Source organism: Lygodium microphyllum, chromosome 20, assembly GCF_053477565.2.
Source record: "Lygodium microphyllum isolate KBCC chromosome 20, Lygodium_microphyllum_v1.1.10, whole genome shotgun sequence".
NCBI lineage: Eukaryota > Viridiplantae > Streptophyta > Polypodiopsida > Schizaeales > Lygodiaceae > Lygodium > Lygodium microphyllum.
Window position 1 is genome coordinate 28,243,489 of NC_141154.1, and position 27,549 is coordinate 28,271,037.

Here is a 27,549-nt window from a genome sequence, read left to right on the forward strand (position 1 = left end):
AGAGAGAGTCAGAGATAGCCAATTCTACTAAAACAGAGTGATTGTATGTGAGAGATTGAGAGAGAAGACTATGAAGATATTGAAGATGAATACTATGTAATGTATTTCCATTCAAAGATGGTGTATTCCTTTGCTTTCTTTAATCTATTGATGGATTTTGTGAAGATATTGAAGAATATGGTTGATTCTATCAAATCCGTGGGAGATCTACATGATGCTACATGAAGATTTGTTGTGCCTGGTGTTATTTTCTTCATTGTGATCATATAAAACCTAATAAACAAGCTTGTTGATGTTACAAGATAGATTTTCTTGCAAGATAATTCCCTTTTCCTTGGTGTTCCTCTTGGGGCTCCATGTTTTTGGTGTGCAGCTGGGGAAGACTTGCCATCAGCAAGCACCAGAAGAGGCTGAAAATGAAGGAAATGACATTGCCAAGAAGAGAAGAATTCAATGGATGTTTGTAAAGTTCCTTCTTCCACTGAAGAGTTGGAATTTCTCATAATCAAAGCCACTTTCCACAAGAAGTTCATCCCACAATGGCGGAAACACATCACCATCATGATGCATGCTCTATGTGGTGGATAGTTTCCTCTTCCTGATGAAGCAGCAGAAACTTGTTTCTTGGTGGCAAACTGTTTGGGGACAAACTGAAGAGCAGAAACAGAGAGAATGACCATACATGGAAGATTTGGCATTCATTGAGAAGTTTCCAGACATCATCAAGTGGGAGATTGTGAAGAAGCTTCAGGAGTCTTGGTTTGTAGAGGTTCACAAAGACAGGAAGGAAAAGAGTTGGAATTTGTTCGTGGATGCTCAACAGCAAGATACATGGGATGCTTGGTGTTCTGATAATCTTCTGTTTGTCCAAATAGCAACCCACTGGAAGTTGGTAGACAGAGTGTTCTTTACAATATACACTGTTGAAACCATCAGAAGCTGGCATTACTATGATGATGGCACCACCACAATGCTCGGACGTATGCATTTTGACACCTTCAGAACCGAATACCTTCCTCTGTGCAATGGCATGAAAGCAAAATTCAGAGACGTTGAAAAGGAAGAAGTAGAAGAAATGTTGGCAAGAGAGTCCTCCAGAGACTGAAGCCTTCTGTTAACCTTCTGTGGAGCACTAACAACATAGTGGAGCCAACCCCCTGATGCATGACGTAATAAAGAGGCAAGCGTTAGAACGAGTCCAGAGGTACGTGAGAAGAGAGAAAGCAAAAATTAAAGCTGAGAACGAGCTCGCAGCAGAAGCTGCCTTTGACGCCCTTGCGGAACTCTTTACAGAAGTCCCAATGGCACATCAAGCCCTTCCTCCTCCTGGTGGAGGTCCACTTCCAAGCCAGATCCGTCCTGGAAATATTGATAACATGCCAGCGAATGTAGTTCCATTGCCAGTTTTTAAGGGAGAGTACAATGAAGACCCTGATCTTCATGTAGCAGAGTTTATGGTAGCATGTGTGGCTAACAATGCCAGAACCCCTGAGCATTGGTTAGCAATATTCCTTGCCACTTTCAAGGGCACGGCGTTTCAGTGGTATGAGAGACAAGCAGCAGGAACTTTTGGCACATGGGACGACCTGAAGTTGGCCTTCCTCACTAAATTCAGGCGTGAAGGTTTTGAAGAGCAGATGCGAGAGGAATTTATGAACCTAAGTCAGTCCTCTGGAGAAAGAGTAGAAGCTTATGTCTCACGAATGGAATCCATCCTGAAGAGATGGACTAACCATAATCTAGATGATGGCATTCAGAAGGGGGTGTTTCTCAGAGGATTACAACCAGAAGTCCGTAAGTTTGTGGAGCTGCAAAGACCAACCACATTGCAAGCTGCAACAGAAGGTGCACGACTGTATGATGAAGTGGAAGCTAGATTGGCAATGAATCCAGGAAGAGGAGTCCTACCTCCTCTGATGCCAGGAATGATGTACCCACCAAATGCAGTCCCAGGGACAGTCCCCTACCCCTACCAACAGATGCCCCCAGTATCACAGTACAGTGCATCAAATCCACAGTGGCCACAATCAATGCCTCAAATGATGGTTCAACCACAACAACAATGGTCCCAAATAATTTTCCCAATGCCAAATCAGCAGCAATAGTGAAACCCTACCAACTGGAGCCAACAGCCACCCAACAGTTCAAACAAGAGCTCTGAATCAGAATCAGAACAGAGACCCCTCTGCACCAGCCCAACCTGTTTATGCAGTGATTACAGAGACTCCTCAAAACCCTACTGCCAGTACCTCAGGAGGAGAAAGCTTGAAGTATTACTTATCCAACTCAAGCAAATATAAAAAAGGAGTTGATGGATGTGATTACAGAGTAGCTACAGACGCTGAAAGTGAATACTGCTAGTATATCCAACGTTGCAGGAGTAGGAAGAGATGTGATGCGGTTAAACAGTTGGTGTAGTAAGTGTCATCAAGCAGGCCATTTAGCCACTGAATGTACACGAAAACCAACCATTCCTGGAGCTTTCTGTTCCTACTGTTTGCGGAAGAACCATACAGAGGATATTTGCTCTTTGAAGGAGATGCATGATAGGAGAAGGAAGGAAGAAGGTGCAAGATTCAACTTGTTGGAATCCAAAATGACAACACAGGATATTGGACCCAAACCTAGAGAGTTTGGTCCTAATTTCGGTCCAAGGAGGTTTCCCTCACAAAGTTACAGAGGAAGACAGTCTGGCGGTGGTCAGAGATTAGAAGTAGAGTGTTACAGATGCGGAGAAAAGGGACACATTTCACCAAATTGTCTAAATCCCAGAAGGTCATAGATTACAAGCCCTTATGCAGTCGATGCAAAGGAGAAGGCCACACTGCAAAAGACTGTCCAAGCCCAGCCCCAGTGAAAAATAGTGCTACTGATAATCCGACCAAGGCCCAAGAGCCTACCTCCAATTTAGTGGAATTGGAAGTTGCTGCCATCACACGTGCAAAGAAGAAGGAACCACCTATCCAGAAAGAAAATAATCCTCATGCCATAATAGTGAAGTTCAATCTTCCACCAGAAGAACAGAACAGAACAGAGCCTGACAGTGTCGTACAGAGCACTACAGTGCCATAGAGAGTCACAGAGACAGTTCCAGAGACAAGACCAGAGGTCCAGGAAATAGAAGAGGAGGAGGTGCCACAATTGACAGAAGAAGTCCCCATGATGCCCTTGTTGGAAGAAACAAGGAAAATGAAAATGGGTGTTGCCCCATTTCCTAACCGGTTAGAGAAGCCAGTGGATCCTACTAAGGAATACGATCTGGTCAGAGATCTAGATACCTTTAAACTAAACCTCGCATTTCGACAATTATTGATGTTGTCTCCTAGTTGTGCCGATAAAGGTTCAAAAGTATACTGACAAGAAGACATGGCTTAAGGATTGCTCCCCAATCAGCAACAAAGTCCAACAAAGCTCCAGAGCCTATAAAAGAAGTGGACGTGGCTAACGCCTTCCTAGATCCGGGTACCCCAGAGACTGGTGTGTGGATAGAAGGCTACTTCATTGTAAATGCACTGATTGATGGTGGTTCATCAGTGAACATTATGACGGATGTGACAATGAAGGATCTAGGCCTACAAGGTGTGCAACCCACCCAATGGCTCATCAGACTGGCGGATCAGAGCAAAATCAAGCCTTTGGGCATTCTCCCATATGTGAAGACTACAGTGGCTGGAAAAGATTATTAGCTAACTATCTGGTGGTGAAGCCAAACTCTTATGGTACATCCTATCCTCTGTTACTCGGTAGACCATGGCTTTTTGAAGCTAGAGCAAGGACGGATTGGTTCAAAGGAACCTTGACCTTGGGTAGAGGACCCAACAAAGTGGTGCTGAAGCTATATGGTGCTCAAGAAGGGCATGGATCTGCCTCCTTGGAATTATCTTCTGACTCCCCTAGTGAGGCTACAGATGGCACATCAGGAGATGAAGATGCTGTCAAACAGATCCTTTCCAAGAAAACAGTGGCACGTTCCTTAATAGTGGATACTGTAAGCCAACTCCCAAAAGATGCAAAGCCATTATCAATGGGTGAATACTTCCTGCTTGAACCAGGAATGATTTCTGAAATCACTTCTGACAGTGAGATAGAAGCATGGATGTACTGCTATCCCTGTTACATGGACATAGCAGAGCCAGAGACAAAGGCAGAAGATGAAACAGAGAACCTGTTCTTCTCTTACAGAGCTCCTATAGAGACAGAGACAGAGACAGAGACAAAGACAGAGCCAGAAGAGGATGGAGATGATATGGAAGAAGAAGGTTATGAAAGCGAGATTGAAGAGCCTATCCCACCCGAAGAGGATACATATAAAGAAGAAGTTCCAGAAGCATCAGAAGCAGATGAGCTCATGCTGTGGGACAGGATGTCGATGGTACCATTTGGTCTGGTAAATGGATCTTCCCATATGCAAAATCTTTATAAGAAATGGATTAAAAAGAACAAGCCATCTTTCAGTAGTGGCTCATGCCATCCTAACCCATCCTTGCCAAAGAAAGATGATGATGATGCACCGTGCCAACAAGCACTAGTCTCACAAACCCAACAGAAATCAGAGGGTCCCTGTTTTGTGATATTCCTGGATATGTCATCAGAAGAGGAGTCTTCAAGCGAAGAGGTAACTAATCTTGAAACCAAACCCGAAACGGCTCTAATCCCATTTCAACATCTCAAGGAGCAACCTAAGTCTCCACCAAAAGAAGAAGTTGGTTCTAGTGGGACATCAGAAGAGGACACCACTCCCTTGAAGGAGTCGGATCTGTACCCAGAAGCAGTCCGCGGGACCTTCATCCGTGAAGTAGAAGGTGAAAGGCCGTTAACTTTTGTGGATGCAGATGGCACTGAACGCCATTTGAAGGTGGGTAGCAGCCTCCTAGAAGAGGAGTTGTCAACTTTGTACAACTTGTTGAAAGAGAATTTGGACGTGTTTGCGTGGTCCTACAAAGACCTAAAGGGGATTGATCCCACAATATGTCAGCATCATATTGACTTGGAGCCTGATGCCAAGCCAGTACGGCAACAACAGAGGCGAATGAACCCGAACTATTCCACATTGGTGAAAGCAGAGCTGTTGAAGCTTCTGGAAGCCGAGTTCATCTATCCAGTGGCAAATAGTGAATGGGTTTCACCCATCGTGGTGGTACCCAAGAAGAATGGCAAGCTTCGTATAAGTGTGGATTTTTGCAAGTTGAATTCCAAGACGAAGAAGGATCACTTTCCTATCCCTTTCACAGACCAGCTGTTGGACACAGTGGCTGGACATGAGCTTTATTCCCTTCTGGATAGATTCAGCAGATACAACCAAGTGCAAATCGCAGAAGAAGACCAGTCCAAAACAACCTTCACCACAGAATGGGGGACCTACGCTTATTGAGTGATGCCGTTTAGGCTCTGCAATGCCCCTACTACTTTCTAGTGAGTCATGATGGCCGCATTCCAAAATCATCTGCACGCCTTTATTGAGGTATATTTGGATGACTTCTATGTCTATAGTTTGATCCGTGAACACTGGGGACATTTGGAACAATGCTTTGATCGATGCTGGGAGTATGGGATTTCCCTCAACCCTGACAAATGCATCTCTGGGGTCTCTTCTGGAGTTCTGTTGGGCCACATTGTCTCTGCACAAGGGATATCAACAGACCCTGCAAAGATCGAAAAGATCACAGCTCTGACAGCACCCACCAACCTCAAACAATTGAGGGGATTCCTAGGTCATATGGGTTACTACAGAAGGTTCATAGCCCATTTTGCAACAAAGGCAACCTCCTTGCACAAGCTTCTGAGGAAAGATGCAGAGTTTGTTTGGATGGAAGAATGTGACAAAGCCTTCACCACTCTGAAGCAGTGTCTGATCGAGGCACCCATTCTGCAACCTCCTGATTGGACGAAAGAGTTCCATGTACACACAGATGCATCCATTGAAGGCTTAGGTGCAGTCCTCTGCCAAAAGGGCTCCTCGAAGCTAGATCAATCGATCTATTACGCAAGCCAAAAAGTCACTGATAGGGAACGGAACTATACAGTGACAGAGCTGGAGTGCTTGGCAATGGTGTTTGCCCTAGAGAAGTTCCGCCACTACCTCCTATCCACCCACTTTAAATTTTATGTGGATCATGAGGCCCTGTCCTTCCTGATGAACAAAGCAGACGTGAAAGGACGAATGATGAGATGGCTCCTTCTATTTCAGGAGTTTGACTTTGAGGTAATTACTAAGCCTGGTCGTTACCATGTTCTGGCTGATCATCTGTCGCGTATCCCACAAACTGCAGACGAGGAACAGGATGATCTAGACCTCCCTGATGCTTCCCTATTCCTAGTAGAAACTGTAACCCCCTGGTATGCAGACATTGCCAATCTGCTGGCAACCCAGAAATACCCTCCTAGTATTTCTAGTCGGGAAAGGAAGAAGCTTATGTTAGAATCAGCCCCCTACACCCTGCTAGGCGGTGCACTGTACAAGAAAGGCAAAGATGAAGTGCTCAGAAGTTGTGTTGCAGGAGATGAGCTTAAGATTGTTCTGAAGGCTTGCCATGACGAGCCATGTGGAGGCCACTTTGCAGGAGAAGCCACAGCCAAGAAGGCTTTGCTAGTAGGATACTGGTGGCCGACCCTCCACAAGGATGCCTATGATTACTGTAAAAGATGTGATGCTTGTCAGCGAATGGGGAAACCCACGAAGACAAGTGCCATGCCATTGCAACCTATCCTTCCTTTGAAGCCTTTTGAGAAGTGGGGCATCAACTTTGTTGGCCCGATCGATCCTCCCACCAGAAGGAAACAGAACAGATACATCCTCGTATGTACGGATTATGTCACAAAGTGGTGTGAAGCTAAAGCCCTAAAGCGGGACGATGGTAACAGTGTGGCCCTGTTCATGTACGAGAATATCATCACCCATTTTGGCAGTCCCCTAGAGCTGGTAAGTGATAGAGGCACTCATTTCATTAATAAAGTCATGGAAGAGTTGACAGAGCTGTATAAGATCCGCCATCGCAAGTCCACTCCTTATTACCCCAGAGCCAACGGCCAAGTCGAAGTACCAATCGCATCCTCTGCTCGATTCTGACAAGGACAATTGCCGCACATCCTCGTGATTGGGACGATCGACTTATAGAGGCCCTCTGGGCGTACAGAACCTCCCATAAAGCAGCAACAGGGCAGACACCCTTCCAACTGGTGTATGGTACAGAAGCTGTTTTCCCTGTTGAACTGGAATTACCCTCTTTGAGAGTGGCTATCAAAGAGCGTTTGGGGAACGATGATTCACTGCAATGTCGTCTCCTGCACCTAGAATGTTTGGACGAAACTCGTAGGATGGCTCTACAGTACATGGAAGCCACGCAAGCTCGACGCAAGGCTTACCATGACAACTTCATCAAGCCCAAGGAGTTCAAGGAAGGTGATTTGGTCCTAGCCTATGATTCACGATTTGGCAAGTTTCCTGGCAAGCTCCAACAGCGGTGGATGGGCCCATATAAGGTACTTGCCGTCAACCCTAATGGCTCTGTCCAAGTGCAGACCATTGATGCCTCTGATGATCCCTTCCTGATCAATGGATATCGCCTGAAGAAGTACTTCCCTCCTTGGGGATCTTGACAATCACGATCACCTGATCCTTTCCCTCGTTGGCGTGGCACTATCATTCTTATGATGCTACTTCTGATAGCCGTTCTTCTGCCACTTCTGATAAGGTGGATGCAACCCTTTGTCCCCTCAATCCCATCTTCTAGCCTTGATCTCTTATCCTCTATTTTCCACCAGCAATAGTGGCGAGGTTGGTTCTGATACATGGTCTTTCTACCATTCCCTTGCTTAATTCGAAGAGAAAAAAAAGGAAAAAAAAAGAAAAATATATATACATATCGGTCATGGGAGAAAAGGACTTAGGTCCCGGTCATGCCTACCTATTCTTCGAGAAAAGGTGGAGACACCCTCGGGAATAGGGGAAAACAAGAAAAAAAAAGAGAAAAAAACAAAAACAAAAAAAAAACTGTTATGAGAGAAAAGGAAGAAATTCCCTGTCATAGCAGGCCTTGTTCCAAGAAAAGGTGGCAAACACCCTTGGGCGAGAAGCTGGCTGTGGAAAAGGTGGCAACACCCAGCAGTCCAGAAAGTGGATTCATCAATTGAAATTCCCAGGATCCAGTTCTGAAGCTACCTCCCTTGGTACCCTGTGTCCTGGGTCTCTCTGTAGAGTGTCTAACTGTCCTCTAGCAGACGACATGCTCCTATCCAACCCAACGTTCGATTTGATGGCTGCCTCCCTGGGTATGCCTCTTCAACAAACTGACGACGCAATCTTCATCGACAAACAATTGAGTGATGTGAGCTTTCATCCAAACCGGATGGGAAAGTGAGTATGGGTTGCCCTCTGTAATTATCAACAGAGTGTGAGATAGAGGGTGGGGCGAGTGACCAGTCTTTTCCCTTCAAATCAAATGAGAGGTGAGGAGTATGAATGAAGTGTTGCACGCACGGGATGGGCCTCTCAATGCACAAAGCACGATTTGTTTCTGTGCACTGCACCATAAGACTCCCTGGCCTTCCTTCTCGCACCGTATGCCGGCACAGGGCGGGATGCACAGTTGCACCATCAAATGCGCACAATGCACACAACCTTTGCATAAGTGAGCGTGAGGATTACATCAATGGGTTTCAGGAAAGGGCTGCCCTCCTGTATCTATCAACAGAGTGTGAGACAGAGGGTGGGCTGAGTGTGACTGGAGTTTCTTCAATCAATTACCGAGAGGTGAGATTGAGAGACGTTACGACATTTGGAGTCAGGTATGTTCCCGTTTCCCTATGCACCCACGGGATGGGTCTCTATCGTTATCACAGGACACGTCAACTTGTTTTGTACACTGCACTGTAAGGCTCCCTTGCCTTCCTCCTTGCACTTATGCCAGACGGGTTGAACGCACTAATGCACCATCAACTGTGCACCCTGGCATACTCCCTCTGTACCATTTCCCCTGTCGATTTCTAAACCGGGTCCGAGATATGGGTTTCAATCATTCTTCCTCGAGTGATATTAGTCATGGGGCGAGTGACAGTTCTTTCATTTCATTTGAGTGATTGTGAGTTGAGTGTAATAGTCCTCACCATCGACAAATTTCCTGTGATTCCTTCAACCAGCTACCTCCCTGGGTGCTGCCGCGTGGTCCTTGCCATGAAGGACGTGTGCTGTGAAGATGCCTTGGTATCTCCTGCAGCCGACAACGACACAGGAGGTGCCATCGACAATCAACCTTGATTCTCAACAACATGGGCCAAGTTTTTCTAACCTTACCACTTTTGTTTCTCAGTGACGTTCATGTTTTAAGTGTGGGGACGTTAGCGGATGGTCTGTTATGTGGTCCTAGGTCCCTGTTGCTCGGTTCACCCTACCTGTTAAGGTTTTAAGTGTGGGGACACGTCCCTGCGCGTCTACATTGCATACCCCTCTGCATATGCCTCAACCTGCTAATGCATGTATGCCATGACTTTCTTTTACCCTAATGGGGTCCCTTCCCACCCACTCGTTCATTTTCCACCCACCCTTGGGGCTGTTCCCTTGCAGTTTTCCTTCATTCCCTGATTTTGTGGTCCTGTCATGTGAATGCACCCTACATTCACCAAAGTCCACATTCAACCTTATAGCCCTATTCCTCCCTTTGAACTGACCATTTTTCCTTTTTACCTAACCCTGTTCTGGTGCACGGTTTTTGAGTTATTAATTTTTGAAGCCTTTTGCGCCCATTAGCCGGTTTTCCATGTGAATGCGCTTTGCTTGCTTCGGAACCGTGATCTGACATTATAGCCCTGACCACAACTTTCCTCCTGACATTTTTCCTTTTTACTCCGTGTCTTTTCGATGCACGGTTTGTCCAATATTAATTTTGCAGTTTCTCGAGCCTTTTTCGTACGTCTTTTTGACATTTTTCCATGTAAACCTGCCCTGTTTGCATCGGAATTCCAATTTGATTTGACAGTCGTGTCCGCCGCACCTTCTCCCACCTTTTTTCTTTTTCCTCCACCCTCTTTCGCCTTCTGGATTATTTATTATTAAATTTTAAATGTGTTTTTGGGCGTATTTTTGGTGTTTTTCGCATGTGAACCCCTCCTACTTCCGTCGGAACTGTGTTTTAACGTGACAACCCTCTGCCACCTCTTCCTGCGGACATTTTTCCTTTTTACTGCATGTCCTTCCGGCGAGCGGTTCGTCCAATATTAATTTCCGATCCCATTTTCGGGTATGTTTTTTGGGTTTTTTCCACGTGAACGCGTTTTATCTCAGTTGGAACTATGTTTTGATGTGATACGATTGTCAGGCATGTCTTTTTGCATATTTTTCCTTTTTCCTGCACCTCGTTCCGATGCACGGATCTTTCGATATTAATTTTTAATTGCGTTTTTGGACCCGTTTTTTGTGTTTTTTGCACGTGAACGCCCTATCTTTCCCCCAGAACCCCCATTGCACATTTTCCATGTCTTCCTCCTGTCGTCCTGCCCACTTTTTGTTTTTATGACATTTTGTTTTGATGTCTGGATTGGGAGTTATTAATTTTTCTTTATTTTTTTGTGTTTTCACGCGACTCGTCCCACGCGTGAACGCGCCCATTTTCAATTTTACTCGTCTTAACGCACCCCGGTCACGTCCGCGTGCCCCGTCCCGATGTTCCGACGCCCTTTCAATCCCGTCACGGAAAAATTTTTTACCCCGCCCCGCGCACGGGCGCGGGACGCGGGGGTACGCCTTTCCCCCTTGGGCACCCCCTATCCCCCCTACCCCATCCCTTGGGCACCCCCCTCCTATGGGCCCCTGATCCTTCCCCTATGCCCTACCCACCCCATGACCCCTACCCTTCCCAGGGGCACCCCACCCCCTTGGCCACCCCCCATGGGCCCCTTTCCCCCCCCACACCCTTCCCTATCCCTCCCCTTTCCCCCCAACCGTCTCTCCCCTCCCTCTCCCTCTGCGTGCTCCTTCTCTTCCCTCGTCCTCCATTCCCTCCTCTTCCTCTGTTCCTTCCCTTCCTCCTCATCTTCTTCCTCCCTCCCTCCTTCATCTTCTCTTCTCCCTCTCCTACTCTTCTTCCTCCTCTCCTCCCTCACTCCTCTCCTCCACGCTGCTGTGCCCCCGCCCCTCTGCCCGCGTCCTGTGGCCCGCCGGTGCCGTGCGCCCCCTCCTCGTCTTGCAGTGCCTGCCCCGCCTCGTGCCGCCCCCTACATGGTCGCCGCCATGCTTGCTTGCGGCACGCCCGGGTGGCCATACCTCACCCTCTCCATCGCCACCATCCCGCGGACCTGCGACTGGTCGCCGTAGACTATCCAGAACTCGCACGGTTCCAAGGCGGCGCTCGAGCACGACAACGGTGCCGCCTCCAAGCCGTGGTCGCCGCCTGCGCCCTTCGCCCGCCACGGTCGCCCCCTACTCGCCATTGCTCCCGCCCCTCTGCCCGTGCCTTCCCTCCCACGACGTCGCCGTGCCGCCTTCCTGCCCGCCCGCCGACACCGCCCTCTGCCCCCGACTGCCCCAATCTAAGCCCCCTTTCCCCCCTCATTACACACCTAACCCCACCCAAGCCCCCCATCCCACACCCTCACCAAACCCCCCTTCCCTCCCCCAAACACCCCCCCCCCCCCCCCCACCTAAGCACCCCTTCACCCTAAACACACACCTACACCCATCTAAACACACATTACCCCATCTCAGCCCCCTTTCCCCTCCACGGCCCCACCACACGCTACTCCCCCATAGGCACACCCGCAGGTAACACACACAAAACCCTCCTACCCCCTTGTAAGCCCCCTGTCCTACCCCGTTGAACAGCTGAAACACAGCAACCCCCTCCATAAACCCCCGTCCCACCCGCAGACACCCTCGAGACGCAGACACACGCGCAGGTGTGTACGCGCGAGTGGGTGATTGAGATTGTTCGTGATTGATCATGTGATTGTGCGGGATCGTGTGCGGGAGCTTGTTAGCCGATTGTTGACACGCAGCTGCCACGCAGCCTATTTCTGGGTATTTTCCCATATTTTTAATTCCCAACCCCGCAAACCTTTAACAAAACATTGAAAATTTTTTTAAAAATAATTCTTAAAAAACCCTTAAAATTCTGAAAAAAATACAAAAAAAATCTAGAAAAAATCCTACTATTTCTGCAGTAAATTGCACTATTTTTCTAACCTGTAAATTTCAAGAAAAAAATTCAAACCCATTTAAAATTCAAAATTCTTTTAAAAAATATCCAAAAAAATAAAAAAAAATCATTCAAAATGTTTAAAAAACTCCAAATTAATTTCCAAAAAATTCCTAAAAATTTTATTAATATTTTTAATTATTTTTGGCATATTTTCTAAGCTGAAAAAATACTTCATTACCCACCTAAATTCATCAAATCAAAAAAATACAAAAATCAAAAATAAAATAAAAAAATACTTTTTTATTCAAAACACCAACTAAATATTCTAGAAAAAAAATCTAGATTCCTTGGTTCTTTTTGGATTGCTGACGTACCTTTTGGATTGAGGAGAGCGCATTCTTTGCATTCACATACACCACTACCATGTATTTTCCCTTTTATTTTTTATTATTTTTTTCAGCTACCTCAAAACCCACGGTTAATTTAAAAAAAAAAGAACCCTAAACACCACCATGGCACGCATATTTGTGCTAAACACACCATTTTTTAATAAAAATTAACCCACCGTTCACTTAGCACGCGCTAAGTGCGCTAAAGAAGCACTTTAACATTTTTAATTAAAAATGAACCAGCCGTCACAAGAGCACATGCTGGCAAAAAAGCGCTCCACGTCACCTTAATTTTTAATACATGAACTTGTATTTAGAGACCTAGTCTGGGTATCGAAGTCCGGGATTCGGATTAAAGCACCGCTTTAACCTAATAATTGGTAATTAAATTTTTAAGGAGGAACCGCCGTTTTCTTGATAAGGTTTATCACTTAATACAAATTCAGCCATTTCTTAATAATTTATTAAAATGAACCTTTCATTAAATTAATTCCCCTTCACTGCACTTAATTTTCCCTTTTTAATAAACTCGTTTCGTGGGATGGGTATATGAAGTCTTTGGAGTTGTCTCCATGGTCAAAACCTGTTTATCAAAAGTTGTGGTCTTGATCTGTATGGGTTGTGGTGATGTTTTGGTTCGGTTTCTTTATTACGGTGTCGAAGGGTTTTCGAAAGCAAAGTCGCGACCGCAGAGGACCTTGACTAATTTCAGGATAGAAGATTAATCATACTAAAAAAGAAAGAAGAGGGATCTGTGAGCAGTAATAGATTCGCCAAGCTTCCAACGAGACCTCGTCTATGCAGCAATGATAAGACCAAAAGCAAGTTTTCTGTTGAGCATAGAATTCATCCTTCAATATAGGAACCTTCAGTACAAATCTGGTTATCAGCTTCAGGCAGAAATTTCAGCATTGTCTTTTCAGAGGTGGCTCCCTTCCAAGAACAAGAGGGTTGGGAACGGAATGATCTAGAACCATATATTCATTTACATTCTCCATAAGCCGACAAACTGACTTGCGGCAATGTATGACACATCTTTCTCTCCCATGTTAGCAATATTAACATATGAACAGTACTACATTACCTTCACAGACATATCATCAGCAATTGCATTCTGACTTATGAGATAATGTAACTTATCTTGGTCACATTGATATATGAGCATATTACTGCATTGTACTAATCATGGCTTTTAGAACAGCTTGTTGTTTAGCTGCAGAGTTATGACAGGGTATTTTCAAGAGTTGAGTCAACACTATACATGCGATTGGCAAGTCTCCAGTTCAAATTGCCTAATATGCTAGACAACATATTTCTCCTTAGTTGGTTTCTTGTCTCTCACTACTTCTAGCACTGTGTCAAATCATCCTGCATAGAAGAATGCAAGAGAGAGAAGCCAAACATCACTGTATACTGCTTCCAACGAAAGCCAGTCTTTGCTCTCCAACCTATCTCTTGGGAAATTAATGCTTAGTACAGCAGGCCGATTATCTCTGTGAAGCACTTTCGAAAAGCTTCATCATCTTTATGGAAATCTCTCCTTTTTCCCTCGTGTGCAACCTCCAGAGAGTACAGGTGTCTGTTACCATTTCCAGGAGAACTGGAAATATATCCTAACGAAAGACTGCACCTTGATGACGAGGGAAGGAAAAGTGTGACTACACGGAGATGGGCTGGCATCCATGAAAGGCTATAGCCCGCCTGATCCAATAATAAGCTCCTGAAAATGAAGAAGCGCCCTTAAACGCTTGCATCATCTCTATAGTTACTCACTGCCTCCACTTGAAAATTAATCAGGATCGCTTGCATATCTTGTCGCCTCATGTCTTCAATTGCCCGTGTTCGCCAGTGAAGCAGCAGAGCGGCATAATACTGAGGGATTGATGCACTCCCCTGTTTTCATAAGGCTCTCTGTTAGCATGTGAGTATTGATGTACGTTCTTTCTCTGAATTCTGCGCGTTCAGGCGGCCACCTCTGGGAAACTCCCAAGCGAACGCTTCCAATTCCACTTGAAACGTCACAGCAACGAAGCAACTAATTGCTTCGTCTTCCCTTCTCAGAATTCCTCCAGTATCCGATCAATCTGCAAATTTCTTTGTTGGAGTGTGCAATTTCAAGTCTGAGGAGGTTTCTCAGACGAGCATGCCTCTCCAACAGATCAATTTCGATACACAAACAGCAGCCGGGCTTTGTAATGCCGTGATACCAGCGATAGCATCCCTTTCCCCTCTTCAACAGATCAAATACAACATACAAACAGAACCTGGCTCTGTGATGCTATGGTAGCGATGGTAACCTCATGTTAATGGTATGCAAACAATTACTGTATTGCGGGCCTATGCCGATGCCTGTATCGAAACCTTTTCTTTTCGACTCAGAGAAGACAACAGTGAAAGCCAAACACAAGCCGGCTGGATTGGATTGTACATATCCGTGAAACACAACCATGACCCCTCCCTTGAGCCGCAGAGTACCCTCCATTTTCCTCCCGATTCCTCTGCGTTCCTTTCTTCTTTCCCCAATTCGATCTCTCATCCTTTTCAAATCTGCTTTTTCCCTCCCAAAATTAGCCTTTTGCTTTTCTTCCCTTTTTAGACCCTGTTCCTCCTCCGAAATATAGGTTGAAGGATAAAAAAAAACAAGCACTGTCATATGAGCACGGTCCAAACCAAATCTTTTTGGATTGTCATTACATCACAAGATGGTGACCAAAGGGCCAGTCGTCAACCAAATCATTATCCTTTGCATCAAAGCAATTTCTTAGTCACAACAGCATATACCAATGAACTTTGACAAGAAGCAGCAGAACCACGATATAACCAATTGGGTCACAAGTGAGGTTTTCTTCTATATCTTCCTCGGACTACCAGCCAGCCCATTGGAAATGGTGGAATCTGGCTTAAATACAGTCCATCCAAATAGCACAAGCTTGCATAGTTCCCTCTCCATCCAATTAGGGGGCGCACCATGACAAGTAGGGAGGAACAGATACAGGGATGATGTCCCAACTTCATTAAGTTTACCTACATGTATGGCATTCAAAACCAAACTGGCTTCGTTCCCCTGTTTTGAAAGTCTGTCAAATACTTGATAAGCTTCATCCAGTTGTAGATATAGGAAACATCCTCACAAAGCCCATAATCGGCATATCTTGAAATAAGTGTAGCCCATGAGATTGCATCTCGAGTTACCAGTCTACCAAAATTCCTTATTCTTCTTCGTCTTCGGCATATAATGAAAGAGCAAACATAGCAACTAAGTATGTACAAAGTATCAAATCACACACACGACTTTTGGGTGGTTTACACACCTCGAATGCGCAGCAATACGACATTCACCCCCTCTAATCCTGCGCATCCTCCGGATGGGCCAACTACCCATGATCATTAGCATCAAGATCCACAAATAGATCAATCTCTTCATTATGCATTTCCGGTAGATCAACAAGATTATCTGTCATATCATCTGTCTCTTCCATTGGAGTTTCTTGTCGTTGCTCTTCTCTTAAGAATTCTTCCAATGCATAATCCTCATCATCTCTTTTCTTGAAAATCTTGATTCTTTTTCCAGCAATAGGCACTGTCCCATCCAATTCAGTCAGCTCATATGTTGCATTATCAAAGACATGTCTGACTATGTACGGCCCAAACCATCTTTTCACCATCTTCCGAAGTGCAGTATGCTGATTTTCAAGGCTGCTATCAAAGACCAATACCCAATCTCCCTCTTCTATTACTCTAGGCCACAAGCGATGCCTGCTGTCAAACCTTTCCTTATTCCTTAGTCTAGCAACCTTCAACCTGTCAATAGCTAGCTGAATATCATCAGGTCTCCTCTCCAACTGTCGAATCCGAAGAGCTAAGAGCTCCTCTCTCGTCAAATCCTCCTGCCAAGGTAAAACTGACCAAGTCAAAGCACAAGTCTCAGTCGGCATAACCGGTTTCTGACCATACATCAACTCTGCAGGCATATATCTTGTGGTAACACTATGAGTCGTACGATCAGCCCACAAAGCAAATGGTAGAAGTCTCGGCCATTCTCCAATCCGTCCTCTGCATGCTTTGGCTAATGCTTTCACTATTGGCGGATGCCCTCTTGCACTCTTCCCATTTCCCACTGGATTGTATGCAGTGGTTAGAGCCAACTTGATACCTAGCTGAGAGAAAAACTCCCTAGCTTCATCTGCATCCAATTCACCACGATCCGCAGTGATCTTACCCACACAACCATACCTACAGAAAATTTCCTCCAATAAGAACTTACACACTGCACTAGTGGTCTTCGTTCTCAAAGATCTGCCCTCAACATGATTGGTAAGATCCTCTCTAGCCAAAATAATGTACCTTATCTACCATAGACCCATAGGCATGGTAACCAAATCAACTACCCACTTATAATGAATGCATAGCGGATAGGTTGGATGAAGCTCATCTTGATGACGCACTACCGAATACATCTCGCAGTCTTTGCAAGTCTCAACAAAGTGAGAAACATCTCTATACATGCCTTTCCACCAATATTTCTCCTTGATTTTCTCATAAGTAGCCCACACTCCTCTATGACCAGCCCAAGGACTCTCATGAAATTCCCTCATCACCTGTAACTGTGTCTCTCTATCGCAGACAACCCGCAAAGGTAATCCGCCTCTTTTCTTCGGATGCTTCCAAAGAAATCTATCCTTGAGAAAATAACCATAGGCTTTCCTTCTGATCTTCTTGAACTCTTCATCCGTCCATTCATCTCTTTTGCTTAGTGTACTAAGGTACCTGCCAATCTGCAACCAATCTCCAACATAGAGTTCTTCTGTGAAAGCCACAATATCATAGACATGACAAACATGATCAACCATAGTGGCTGAAATTTCTGCATCATCCTCTTCTGCAAGTAGAGTCTCCTCATCATCATATATGGCTCTAGACAACATATCTGCAACTGGATTATTCTTCCCTGCTATGTGTTTAAATTCCGGATTTAATGACTTGATGTATGCAATCCATCTCAACATGGCTATATCCGGAGTAGAGCAACTCGTAATCATACCAATCAATGGCAAGCAATCTGTCTCTACCACAACTGAAGCTCCAATAAAATACTTCTTGTCACATTTGAGAGCCGTGACAATCCCCAATAACTCCCTCTTGATTTGCGGATATCTCCTCTGTCTCTCGTTTAGGACTTTCGCCCCAAACCGAATAGCATACCTATTTCCATCTGCATCATCTTGACCCACAGCCCAACCTATGCCAATTGGACTAGTGTCAACTGTCAATACAATAGGCCTTTCACAATTATAATCCGCTTTCCTGAGAGTAGGAGCATTCTGCAATAACTTCTTCAATTTTCGCATGGCTCTAGTGTGACTCTCATTCCAATAAAATTTCTGCCCCTTTCGAAGCAGCTGATACAAACAATCTGCTATGTGTGTAAAATGAGGTATCCAAATCATATAAAACACACAAGCACCAATGAATCTCCGTATCTCTGAAGTAGTAGAACAATACTCTGCAATCTTGCCTATAGCATTCACCTTATCAGGTGAGGGTTTTCTGCCATAATATCCACACATATGCCCAACAATGACAACCTCATTCACTCCAAAAACAGATTTTTGCCCTGAAAGTGTCAAGTTCACTTCTTCTAACCTGGCCAAAATCTTCTCACATGCTGAAATATGATCAGCCACAAAGGATCTACATCCCTGCTCATTTAGACTCTCATTCTTCTCTTCTTCTGCACACCCCTTAATGGGCACATCATCCAAGAAAGGCATAGTAAGCTGAGGTATGTAATCACGAAGGACCTTATGCATGGCATTCATAATATGCGCAACAGAATTAGTGGCACCTTGAGGCAAGGTACACATCCTGACAAGCCCAATAGGAGTTCTCATGGTGGTTATGTCCCTGCTTTCCAAAGCCAGCTGAAACTGATCATATCCTGAATACAAATCACCTAAAGAATAGACGGCACGTCCAGCAAATGCCTCTGCAAACTCATCCACAACTGGACCTATACCAACATTGCTGATAGTAACTCTGTTCACTGGCTGCATATCCTGAATAAATCGGAGAGTACCATTCTTCTTTGGAACTGTAAACCACCTGTTTGAGTATGGTGCAGATGAAGGCTCAAGAATTCCCATCCTGATTTTCTCATTCAATAAATCAATCAGCTTTGGCAAGTGTGCTTTAGGCACTGGAATAGGTCGGAGATTCCATGGGATATGAGGAATAGTAAAAATGACCATAGGAGCAACAATATCAGGATTCACACATCCAATCTCACGCGGGAAAAAAACAAATCCTCTTCCATGACGCTCAAGCATCTCCTGAAAGCATTGCTTCTCTATGGGTAGCAAGAAATCACCATTTCCAATTTTCAGTTCAGCAAGAGTCTCTGCTGAAAATTTATGACCAATATGCTCCGGATTCCTCAAAATTTGCTGTTTAGCAGCCCTCTCTATTTGCTGGTCACTGTCACGTGGAAGCGGTACAGCAACCGGCTTCACCTTCTTATCCACAGTTTTGTATTTCGTGTCAACCCTGGCTTCGTTATGCTCTTCTGCATTACATAAACCTTGCTGTAAATCAGCAATTCTGCACTCCAATGGCTGAATATTCTCAGCCCTCTGCTCTATGGACTGCATAGAAACAGCCCCAAACTCTGAATGCTGAAATATTTCAGCAGTAAACTCTATTGGCTGAAAATTTTCAGCCCTCTGTCTCTCTGAAAGCTGATCATAACGAGCTGGAAACTCTGTTTGCTGAATTTCTTCAGCACTCAACACTCTTTGCTGAGTTACCTCAGCCTCTGACTCAATCTGTGACATAAAATCTGCAATTTCATGAAACATGTCCAGGGACTGCACTAATACATTACCGTGACAATTCAGCATATCAGTTTTCAGCATATCTCCCATCTCTGTCATCGTATCTGCACAAATCACACTGTCATACATCCCATCTATGTGCTCATCATCCTCCAAAATTCCTGCATTTTTCAAATTTTTCTCCTTCCTGCATATATACTGCCTGGCAGCTCTAGGCAACCTAGAAGTCTTCTGATAACTCATCGAACTGTTTGCTGAAATCCCAACAAAACCGGAGGAGAAAACATTGCTGCCAGGAGGCGAGAACTCCAATCTCCTCTCCTCTATACCACCGTCGTCTCGCGAAATGGCGGTACCTAATGAAAACCCCAATCCCTCACAGTGGGCAAAGGTGCATCTCTGAGAGTATCTCTGTTTCTAACATGGTTCACGCATACAGTCATAAACTGAACTGCTCTCATACCATCTTTACTGCGAATCTGTGCATAAGCAGATCCATCATTCATGACCTTTGTTTCCATGCGCATCTTTGTGATGAATGGCTGTCCAAGAATTATGGGATAAGAGCATGAATCCTGCACAAAGAAATGAAAATCCTCCTCTACATCACCAATAGAAACCCTGACACTAGGACAAGCAGCATACAAATCACCTGCAGTGTTATTGGCGGCTCTCATATGCCACCCATGCTCTACATCCATAGGCCATCTGTTACTCTCATAAACTCCACGAACTATGAGATTAATCTCTGAACCATGATCAACCAATGCAACATAAGGCACCTGTTTCTCTCCAATCTTTACTATCGTCTCTGTAGTTGCCCTAGCCCAATGGCTCCGTGAAAAGTGACTACACGGTATCATGACAGGCTCATCAATTTCAGCATAATGCATAGGCTGAACCCTCTTCTCTACCTGTGGAAAAACAGAAGCATTATCAACCATAACCTCATCCTCATCCTCATCCAACTCCCCAATCAAAACTCCCTGTGTATCAGTGGTAGACAATGCATGTCTTTTCCTCTTCAGGACCTCGTGAAACTGATCCTGAAATTCTCTTTTTGAGATGCCCAAAATCTCAGAAATAGTGAAAGTCACCTCACTGCCAAGTATCTTATCATTAAAAATTTTCCTCATGTCTGTAGATGTCTCAATATCGGACATCAATCTGAATCCTAGCTGCTTTCTCTCTCTAGGCTCTTGCCTCTTTTCTCTCTTTTGAGCATCTTCCATCTGTCGATCTGGCCCTGGTCTTGAAGATGGTCATGCAGTAGGTGGAGTAACAAACTCACCCCCTCTAGTCTTCTTAGCTGCACTTGGATTTTCTTCATCCCTCTTACGCTTCTCCTCAACAAATACATCTGCACCATGAGATTTAGCCAAATAAGCATAAATAGAGTACCTGTCAACAGGCGAGTCCCAACCTGTCTCTGATCTGATGCTAGAGCCTGCACTAGTCAAAACAATTTGCTGAATTTTTCCCTTGTTTGCAGTCTCCATAGCATAAGTCCATAGCACTGACTGAGTCTCTGATCCCTTCTCAATCTGGACTCCATATGCAGAAGCATCACCTCTAGCTGTCACATAAGAAGTACGCGCAGCCATGTCCTCCACTAACTTCTTCATTCCACCTTTACCAAAGTTGGTAACAAGTGGAGCTCCTGTCTCAGTCAACCAAATCTTACCATCTTGTCCCCAATATACCAAATTCTTCCTCCTTGCATCCTGAAAAGACTCACAATCCCTGCAATGCTGATGGTCCGTACTATCGCACCAAATACATCTCCGATCTCTCCTAGGTGCACTAGGAGCACTCCTAGGTGCAGTAGGAGCACTAGAAGAAGTAGTAGGCGCAGTCGAAGCAAACTGCTCCTTCAACTTTCCCACCAACTCCGCTTTGACTGACTCCAGTGTCAAATCTGTTATGCCTTTGATTATGTCATCAAGAGAAGTAGGCACTGATGGAGCGGATGGTTTTGGAGCAGAAGGTGTAGGCATCGGTCGTGGAACAGGAGGAATAGGTGGAGTGGAAACAGTAGGCACTGGCATAGGCCAAGAAACTGGCTGAGGAGGAGAAGAAATAATAGGGATAGAAGTAGGCATAGGAGCAGATGATGGTGTAGGTGTCATGGAACCATTCTGTAGGCGAGTCTTCCATATCCTCCTCTTAGTCAAAGTCGAGACTGCATCCTGAGCATCCTGCCAATCAGTTTTAAGACCCATAGGCTTCGTGCGATCCTCAAGAAGCTCACCCAATTCTTCTTGAAGAGCAGGATCTGCAGCTTGCAAGAAAAGCTCAACTTTTTCAACATCCAATGCTCTTTGTTCAATGGCATCAAGCTGACTATACCTTTCCTCAAATTCTCGAATCAACTCCGAAGCAACTAGACCTTTGTTTGGCATGTAGACCCACTCTCGGAATGACCGCCGAGTCGCCATACCAAAGTCCTCAAGGAAGTATTCTTCTTTCAAGGCCTTCTTAAAATCTTGCCAATGTGTATTTTGAATAAAAAGATCAGTCACTTTTGTCCTTAAAGCGGGTGTGACAAGACGAAGGAAATACTTACTCATAAGTCCAGCTGGAACTCCAAAAAACCCCATCTTGATCTCATATGTCTTCAAATATGCTGAAACATTACGCCCGTCAAATAGCTTCTTCTTGTTTTCAACTGCTTCAATAGCCTTAGTCGCGCTATTTGCATTCTCCTGCTCCGAATAGAGTTGCCTTTGCTGAGACAACTGCTGTTGATGCAATTGTTGTTGCTGCTGCATATACAATTGTGTTTGCTGATTTTGGAGCTGCATAAACATGGACATATTCTGCAAAATCTGCTTCAGATCCTCCGTTGAAGTACTTGACGCATCAGCCATTGATGGAGCTGAAGTAGAGGCAACTGGAATTGTAGAAGAGGCTGAAATAGAGGCTGAAGTATCTGCCATCCTGAAATTTTCTGCGGCGCTTTCACATCGCGTTCACCAAAGATGTCGAAGGGTTTTCGAAAGCAAAGTCGCGACTGCAGAGGACCTTGACTAATTTCATGATAGAAGATTAATCATACTAAAAAAGAAAGAAGAGGGATCTGTGAGCAGTAATAGATTCGCCAAGCTTCCAACGAGACCTCGTCTATGCCGCAATGATAAGACCAAAAGCAAGTTTTCTGTTGAGCATAGAATTCATCCTTCAATATAGGAACCTTCAGTACAAATCTGGTTATCAACTTCAGGCAGAAATTTCAGCATTGTCTTTTCAGAGGTGGCTCCCTTCCAAGAACAAGAGGGTTGGGAACGGAATGATCTAGAACCATATATTCATTTACATTCTCCATAAGCCGACAAACTGACTTGCGGCAATGTATGACACATCTTTCTCTCCCATGTTAGCAATATTAACATATGAACAGTACTACATTACCTTCACAGACATATCATCAGCAATTGCATTCTGACTTATGAGATAATGTAACTTATCTTGGTCACATTGATATATGAGCATATTACTGCATTGTACTAATCATGGCTTTTAGAACAGCTTGTTGTTTAGCTGCAGAGTTATGACAGGGTATTCAAGAGTTGAGTCAACACTATACATGCGATTGGCAAGTCTCCAGTTCAAATTGCCTAATATGCTGGACAACATATTTCTCCTTAGTTGGTTTCTTGTCTCTCACTACTTCTAGCACTGTGTCAAATCATCCTGCATAGAAGAATGCAAGAGAGAGAAGCCAAACATCACTGTATACTGCTTCCAACGAAAGCCAGTCTTTGCTCTCCAACCTATCTCTTGGGAAATTAATGCTTAGTACAGCAGGCCGATTATCTCTGTGAAGCACTTTCGAAAAGCTTCATCATCTTTATGGAAATCTCTCCTTTTTCCCTCGTGTGTAGCCTCCAGAGAGTACAGGTGTCTGTTACCATTTCCAGGAGAACTGGAAATATATCCTGACGAAAGACTGCACCTTGATGACGAGCGAAGGAAAAGTGTGACTACACGGAGATGGGCTGGCATCCATGAAAGGCTATAGCCCGCCTGATCCAATAATAAGCTCCTAAAAACGAAGAAGCGCCCTTAAACGCTTGCATCATCTCTATAGTTACGCACTGCCTCCACTTGAAAATTAATTAGGATCACTTGTATATCTTGTCGCCTCATGTCTTCAATTGCCCCTGTTCCCTAGTGAAGCAGCAGAGCGGCATAATACTGAGGGATTGATGCACTCCCCTGTTTTCATAAGGCTCTATGTTAGCATGTGAGTATTGATGTACGTTCTTTCTCTGAATTCTGCGCGTTCAGGCGGCCACCTCTGGGAAACTCCCAAGCGAATGCTTCCAATTCCACTTGAAACGTCACAGCAACGAAGCAACTAATTGCTTCGTCTTCCCTTCTCAGAATTCCTCCAGTATCCAATCAATCTGCAAATTTCTTTGTTGGAGTGTGCAATTTCAAGTCTGAGGAGGTTTCTCAGACGAGCATGCCTCTCCAACAGATCAATTTCGATACACAAACAGCAGCCGGGCTCTGTAATGCCGTGATACCAGCGATAGCATCCCTTTCCCCTCTTCAACAGATCAAATACAACATACAAACAGAACTTGGCTCTGTGATGCTATGGTAGCGATGGTAACCTCATGCTAATGGTATGCAAACAATTACTGTATTGCGGGCCTATGCCGATGCCTGTATCGAAACCTTTTCTTTTCGACTCAGAGAAGACAACAGTGAAAGCCAAACACAAGCCGGCTGGATTGGATTGTACATATCCGTGAAACACAACCATGACCCCTCCCTTGAGCCGCAGAGTACCCTCCATTTTCCTCCCGATTCCTCTGCGTTCCTTTCTTCTTTCCCCAATTCGATCTCTCATCCTTTTCGAATCTGCTTTTTCCCTCCCAAAATTAGCCTTTTGCTTTTCTTCCCTTTTTAGACCCTGTTCCTCCTCCGAAATATAGGTTGAAGGATTTTAAAAAAAACAAGCACTGTCATATGAGCACGGTCCAAACCAAATCTTTTTGGATTGTCATTACATCACAAGATGGTGACCAAAGGGCCAGTCGTCAACCAAATCATTATCCTTTGCATCAAAGCAATTTCTTAGTCACAACAGCATATACCAATGAACTTTGACAAGAAGCAGCAGAAACACGATATAACCAATTGGGTCACAAGTGAGGTTTTCTTCTATATCTTCCTCGGACTACCAACCAGCCCATTGGAAATGGTGGAATCTGGCTCAAATACAGTCCATCCAAACAGCACAAGCTTGCATAGTTCCCTCTCCATCCAATTAGGGGGCGCACCATGACAAGTAGGGAGGAACAGATACAGGGATGATGTCCCAACTTCATTAAGTTTACCTACATGTATGGCATTCAAAACCAAACTGGCTTCGTTCCCCTGTTTTGAAAGTCTGTCAAATACTTGATAAGCTTCATCTAGTTGTAGATATAGGAAACATCCTCACAAAGCCCATAATCGGCATATCTTGAAATAAGTGTAGCCCATGAGATTGCATCTCGAGTTACCAGTCTACCAAAATTCCTTATTCTTCTTCGTCTTCGGCATATAATGAAAGAGCAAACATAACAACTAAGTATGTACAAAGTATCAAATCACACACACGACTTTTGGGTGGTTTACACACCTCGAATGCACAGCAATACGACAACGGTTAAGGGTACGGTTTGTAGTTTTTTTTTCTTTATTGCCTGATACGGGATTTTGGGTGTTTGCATGTTGCATAGCATGAAGCTTTCGTTCGCATATGTCTAGAGGTCATGTCGAATTTTTTCTAAGCTATGGTTTGCTTGGGGATAGTTGGTCGAGTCACATTTTATCGTTTTGGTTGATATCTTATCCTTGGTTTTTATCTGTTGCTTTGCAGGCCTTCTCCTTGTTTGTCTGTTTTTGTGGTGTGTGTGTAACCATGTGAATGGTGTCTTCTCATGCTCCTCCCCCTATCCAATATGTCCCACTAGTCAGTAGGGATTACTCTTCCCTACTCACTTTTGAGCCTCTCACGAAGGCGGGACTCGCTGCTTTTGTGGCTGCCTCCTTTCCATTGCTTCCAGAGGATCCATCGATGTGTGACGAGTTTTTGGCCTCCTACAGCAAGAAGTCGGGACTGGTCCAGGGTATTTCTATGACTTTGACACCTTGAGGCCTAGGGAAGGCTCTGTCTCTTCCCTCCAAAGGTGAACCCTTTGTTACAACTCGCCAGCTTTTCTCTAACGAAGAGATTTTGAAGCTGTTACAAAAACAGACAAGGGAAATGCTGGATGTTAAGAAGGTGATCAACTCTTCAGGAGTTTCCTTTTCCATGATCACTGATCCTGTGTGGAAGTTGGTCTGTCAGTTTCTCCAGGACAGGTTTATGCCTGCAAAAACGCCATCCCATTACTTGTCCAAAGAGCTTTTCACAGCTTCAAGGATGGTGTTGAAAGGAGTAGCTATTGATTGAAGCACTTACCTACTCACTAAAATGGATCAACATTTCGTCAAAGTTACCAGGGGCAATGTTACCAATGTCACCTATGGCTCGTACTTGTCTACCTTCTTGACATACTCAGGTTTACAGAAGAGTGTGCCTCCACCTCCTCCATCTGATCCAGTACCTCCTCCTCCACCTTCCGATGAGTCAGAACCAATTGATATAGAGGATGATGATTCTCCGCCTCCCCTAGTCATACAGCGCAAACGCTTGAAGCGGGTAGCGGATAAAGCTCCTTCAGTTCTTCCTTCAGTGCCCATTCCTGCTACCTCTGGTAGTGATCTCCCTGGTTATCTCACATGTAATGACCTGTTCAGAGCACATCGAGAAGGTTCGTTGGACATATCAGTTCCCTCACTGAACAGTCTAGTCTCGGGAGATGCCATTCCTTTCCTATGTAAAGACATTCAGAGTTCCATTGAATTGTCAGTGAAGCCTGTGTTCAACAGCTGTACGCTTCCTTTTATGAAGAGTTGATGCAATCTAAGGACCAGTTGCATAAGGCAACATCCGAGTTAGCCTCTACTAAGGATACCCTAGCAGATTTGTTTAAGTAGATGGAGCAACAAACCCAACTGGTTGCAACCCAAAGAGATGAGATATCTTCTTTGAAGATTCAATTAACCGAGGCTCAATCAGAGGTTACTAGCCTTTCAGAGGAGAAGGAGAGGATGTCCAAAGAAGCGCAAGAGTTCCAAACTCTTTTAGATGACAAACTTTCAGCCTTACAGACTGCTAATGACACAGTGGAATCCCAAGCCTCCCAAATCAAGCAGTTGCAAGATCAACTGGCAAAGTCACGGTCTGTTCCTCCAAGCCCTCATGTTCCCTTGATCCCTTCTCTCTCATAGCAGGACTTGGAAGCTCTTCAGAGACAGGCTACCTTGTGTCCTCTATTCCAAGATAAAGTGAAAAGATTGCAATCCAGAATGGACTTGTTATGGTCTACATTTGAGCAGTATCAGGAATATGTTCCTCCAGACCATTCTTTATTTGTCCACTACCAATTACAGAAGTTGGCTTTCTACATGAAGCTTTCCACGATGGATTTACCTCTTCTAGAGGATGGATGGAGTGGGGCTTGGTCTACTGAGTTGCTGATAGAGGTGGTAAGGATGGTGTTTGAAGATTCTGTCACGACGGATACCATGTTAATGTCATACATGTATCTCCGAGGAGACTTGTTAATTCCAGACGAAGTGGATATGGTTTGGTATGTGGGAGATGTGGTATTACAAGCTGTTTTGTATGTCAACCATTTGGAGTTGCGAATAGATGACATGTTTCAGAGTTACTCCTCCAAAGTGGCTAATTGCCCTGATAATTCCTGGCATACCATGATTGATTCTGTGGTCCTGAATCAAAGACAAAACACAGCCCCTACCTATGTCCAGAGCACTAACCAATTGCGGGTGGATCTCTTAGCTTATCTTTCCAAACATAATCCATTTGATTCTACCTTTTTTGATGCCTATCATAGAAGATCTCTCTTAGGACCTTCTGTTCCTACCCTACTGTATTACCAACAAATGGCTCACCGATATGATATATATCTTTCACTCTATCAATCCAATTCCACAACTATCTTACGCCTTCTTTTCCAACCTTCATCTTTTCCTCAAATTTTCATTTTTACATACTGTTCTTTTATTGAGGATATAGTTTTTTCCCCTTCTCCACCATGTCCTTCTTCATCCATTTGTGTACCTTCCACCTTT